Below are 5000 nucleotides of genomic sequence, written 5' to 3'. Positions count from 1 at the left end.
GTAAAATCCGAAAACGTGGTAAAAACCAGACGAGGGCTTTTCTTTTTCTGGACGGCTTTTGTAAGTCGTTGGTTGGGTTTAGGGAAGTAAGTGGGTGGGCGGGTCAGTCGATAAAAGTGGTTAGGTTTAGGAAAGGAGGAGGGTGGGTCAGTCGATTGGTTGGTCGGTCATTCAGTCAGTCAACAGTGGCCTCTGGTGGGTTTATGCGAGAACAGCGGGCGCGAATGGCACTTGTGAGAGAAATTTGAGATCTCAAAAAGCATACACAGCGGCCTCTGGTGGATTCACGAAAACAAAAACTGCAACAATATGTACCTCCTGTGACGTATTTGGCGATCTCCAGAAACGACCATAGGTTTACGGTTTCAGAGAGATCGACACATTACTATCAATTCACTTATTCATTCATTCATTTTCCCTCAGCTTAGTCCCTTTATTCATCAGGGGTCGCCACAGCAGAATGAACCGCCAACTTATCCAGCATGTGTTTTACACAGCAGGTGCCCTTCCAGCTGCAACCCAGTACTAGGAAACACCCATACACACTCATTCACACATATACACCATTGCCAATTTAGTTTATTTCACCTATAGCACATGTCTTTGGACCAACACAAGCTCATTCGGAAAACATAGTCCCATGGACGTTTCTGGAGACCGCAAATGATGTAGCCGGAGGTACGTACTGTATGGCTGCATCTTATTTTTTTAACGACCGCTACGGGGCCGTTTCGCGCTTACCAGCTGACCGCTTACCTCCATGTGGACGGCTTTCCCAATGCAACCAGTTTGTCCAGTTAGTCCGTTGTGTACGTCAGCGGACTTGAGACACAGAAAGGAGTTGACCACAAAGACGAGGGCTTTTCTTTATCTGGACGGCTTTTGTAAGTCGTTGGTTGAGTTTAGGGAAGTAAGTGGGTGGGCGGGTCAGTCAATAAAATTGGTTGGGTTTAGGGAAGGAGGAGGGTGGGTCAGTTGATTGGTCAGTCGGCCAGCCAGTCAATCAGTCAGTCAGTCAGTCGGACAGACAGTCAGTCCACAGCGGCCTTTGGTGGGTTTACGCGAGAACAGCAGGCGCGAATGGCATTCGCGTGAGAAATTTGAGATCTCAAAAAGCATACACAGCGACCTCTGGTGGATTCGCGAAAACAAAAACTGCAACAATATGTACCTCCTGGGACGTATTTGGAGATCTCCAGAAACATCCAGGACTACGTTTTCAAAATGAGCCTGGGTTGCTTTGGACTAGTGGGGGAAACCGGAGCACCTGGAGGAAACCCACGTCAACACGTGGAGAACAAGCAAACGCCACGCAGAAATGCCAGCAGACCCAGCCTAGGCTCAAACCAGTGACCTTCTTGCTGTGAGGCGACGGTGTAACCATTGAGCCACCTCAAATCACTTAAATTGTCACAAACTGTTTACTAAAGAAGAACAAAATGTGCCTACGGAGTTACATGCTCAGATTTACGGCTAGGGCATGTAGTTGCTAAGGTTGCTAATCGCTTGGATTTTGTTTAAAATATTGCCATCCAGCAGGTCTCCACTAAAAACTGTGAGTTACTCGCTAACACTTCATCAGAGCAGCAGTGACACTTAGCACGGCTAACGATGACATCACTCATATAACACACACTGACGCCTGCTGATTCAACAGGAAGTTTATGAGGGCGCAGGTCAAAGGTCTTGCTGATTTAAACAACTTCTGTATGACTCTCTCTCTCTCTCTCTCTCTGTCTATTCTGTCTCAAGTGCAGGAGACACTGAGGATTTCATGATGCAACAGTGAAGTACAAACGTTCTGTTTCACATACACACAAATAAGACATCAAAACAAGGGTATAATGCAGCATGTCTAATTTTTCTGACCAAATTATAATAACTCAAGCACCATTAGCAAAACAAAAACACCCACCATAATGTCATTCAGTGTAACTATAGTTTGAATAGCAAACAGCTTGTCAGGCATAATGAGGGTGTGCTCACACTGGGCACGATTGTCATGAACTCTGCCCAAGCATGATTGTCCCCCCTCCATTCTCCCCCTCGGCCCGCACTCACATTGCACTTTTTGCCTTCAGAGCCGGAGCACCCTTCGTCATCGATGATGTGACAGTTCAGTTCAACAGAAGAGAAGGGTTTTCGCTCAGCACAGTGGACATAGCTTTAGTTTATTGTTTTTTATTATTTCAAGAGTTCACACTTAGCTGATGATAGTTGATAAGCTATTTTTGCATGCTGTCCCGGGAGAGAGCTCCGAGCTCATGAGAGCCTCGAGCCCGGGGCTCCCTCCCGTTGCAGGGCGAGAGGGGAGTTTGAGCTCTGGTAGATCTCGAGAACCCCCCTCCCTCCTGCTGCGTGAGGGTTGCTAAGGTGATGCGTTGCTGACAGAATTTAATCGAATTTGGTGCTAATTTGGTTTAGTCAATTTACTTCAGTGCCAAGTTTTTGGGAGTGTGGGAGGAAACCAGAGGACCCGGGGAAAACCCACGCAAGCACGGAGAGAACATGAACTCCACACGAAAATGCGGACCGTTTGGGTAGATGCCCAAACCGGAGGCATTTTGCTGTGAGGGCGCAGTGCTAGCCACTGGGCCACCGTGCTGCCCTGTAGACAAAGGAGGAGGCGAAGGGGTGGAAGGGGGGATTCTTCAGGACGAAGATGACTAAAGGTAAGGTGTTTGGTTATTTATACTTGGTTAGGAGTAGTCTGATTGGTGGTTCGTACATTAGCTTGACTCGGGGCCAGCCGTGTCAATCATAAGCACGTGATCCTCTCGAAATTAGTTTGTGAATAAACTTCACTTTGAGTTGTTTGATTTGCAGTGACCCGCAGTCAAATATTTTGCCAAACAGATCCAGCACTTTTGACGCTCATAAATGTTCATGATAGTCCTCAGGCTGCAGGTATTAGGGGGTTTGATGAAGGTGTAGCTGATGTGCAGCAAGGGGTTTGCATCTTTAATAAACTATAAACGTTTGTGTTCATTTAAAAGTGCGAATGATTAAAAGGGTGGTCCACTTTGATATCATATTTGAAACTTTGGTTAATGTGTAATGTAGCCGTGTGAACATAAACAGCATCTCTGAATGTAAGACGCTCAAAGTTCAATGCAAAGGAAGACATTGGCTTTTACAGAGTTAAGCCTGGTTTATACTTCTGCGTCAAGTGACTCGTCCGCGCTACCAAGCCGACCAATCAGAGAGCTTTCCCTACGCGTCGTTGCAACGTGTAGTAACATTTTTTAAGAGGTGCACGCCAGCAACGCTGACAGCCATGGCATAGGGCTATGCGTCGACGCGTAGGCTGCGACATAGCATACGTGTGCGCTTGACGCAGAAGTATAAATCAGCCTTTAGCTTAGCGAAGTCTACAGAGAACGAAGTTTGAGGACTACAAAAAAATACATCTGGGCTGGTAAAACCACAAACTAGAGCTGTGAACGTACACTGGTCTCACGGTTCGGTTACGATTATCATTCCATCGATTTGGTTCAATTCAATATCTCGGTGCATAACAGTGCAGTGTCGATGCTTTCCATACAGTTTTATATTTTCTTCACAGCAGCAATTCTTGTATTAAAATGTATGAATATATTTATATACTATTTGTAATACAACTTTGTCTTTTAATACAAACAGTCAAATATTTAGTGCCTTATCATACACCCGACGCAATGTGGTGCGACGCAGTTGTTATTTGCTAGTTTCAGCTTGGCGCAAGAGTCGTTTTGACGTTTTGCGCCACGCTGTTTAAATAGCAAATGCATTTGCGCTCATATGTGCGCCTATAGGCGTTCTGGTCTAAAAAGGAAGGCGTTCTGAGGTGCACTGCTGGCGTGTTGCTATTTTGAGAAACTATAATAGATTTTTCAATAGACCAAAACAAAGCCGGTCTATTGTCCAGCGTAGAGTTGCGCCTCGCTTACACACTGCTTAATACACACAAGATGTATAGCAATACGCAAATATCTTCACATATTAAAAATAATTTAAATATTAAGGATATATATAGGATATAATAAGAATAGATGTAGGATATAAATATAAAGGATTAAATATTACAAAACATATTATTTTCTAGCCTAAATAAATTTAAAAACCACTGCCTTCATGCCTTCTTCATCTCGGGAGGCTTTTTCAGTTCATTCATAACAATTTGCTTTTGTATAATGTTATTATGATTAGCAGTTTTATTTATTATATTTATATTTATATTTGTTTTATTAAAAACAAGCTTAGATTTGCCCACCTTTCAGGTTTTAGACCATATGGGGCACAGCATGTGTATTAGGATATAACTCAGTTGTTTGAGCACACTTCGTTATTATTGTTCATTTATTCGTTCGCTGGAAATTAGAACTAAATTTAGAAATAGCTTTGAAACAAATCTTTGCGCTTAACAAACGAAATTAATTATTTATAGGCTAATTGATGTCTGTGAGTACAATGTTTCCCTATCCACGAGAGCTAAAGTGAAAGTAGATTATGAGATGCCTTATCTCTCATTCTCGCGATGAAAATGCTCTGTTTAACGGTTTTCTTGCTAGTAAAATGCTCGGTTTTTCCACTTACAAAGTCATCATGTAAATACCAAATGCGCTATGGCGCGACGCAACTGACTCTTAAAGGGAATGGGAGATGAGACTCTGACTGGTTTATTCTCAAAACACACCTATAACTCATTAAGAAAATAAGCTCAACCCTTTTAGACCATGCGCCACGGTGCAAAGCAGATTTTTCCATCCTTATACTAGCAAAAGTGTTAATAGCAAATAAACACATAAATATCCCGCTCGCTTTCTGAGCCTTGTCTAGAAAGTCCTTTCTTACACCCCTTTGATTGGTCACACACTAAACTAAAAGAACTGTGATTGGCTCTACAGGCTGGCGCTCTTCACAGATGAGTAAACCCTGGTTTAATCACCATGATAGACGCGGTAAAGAAAACTCCGCAGACACATGCTCGTATCTGTGTCCAGGGAGAATCGATGTAACAG

General features: G+C 43.4%; 1 protein-coding gene across 3 annotated transcripts in view; it reads right to left on the bottom strand.

Moving 5' to 3' along the window:
- Positions 1-5000, bottom strand: part of col27a1a (collagen, type XXVII, alpha 1a) — a 229348-nt gene that overhangs the window by 76892 nt on the left and 147456 nt on the right. The gene's annotated exons all lie outside the window — the stretch shown is intronic.

Source organism: Danio rerio, chromosome 21, assembly GCF_052040795.2.
Source record: "Danio rerio strain M-AB ecotype USA chromosome 21, GRCz13ab, whole genome shotgun sequence".
NCBI classification, from domain to species: Eukaryota; Metazoa; Chordata; class Actinopteri; order Cypriniformes; family Danionidae; genus Danio; species Danio rerio.
This window is presented reverse-complemented; position numbering and strand designations above follow the sequence as displayed.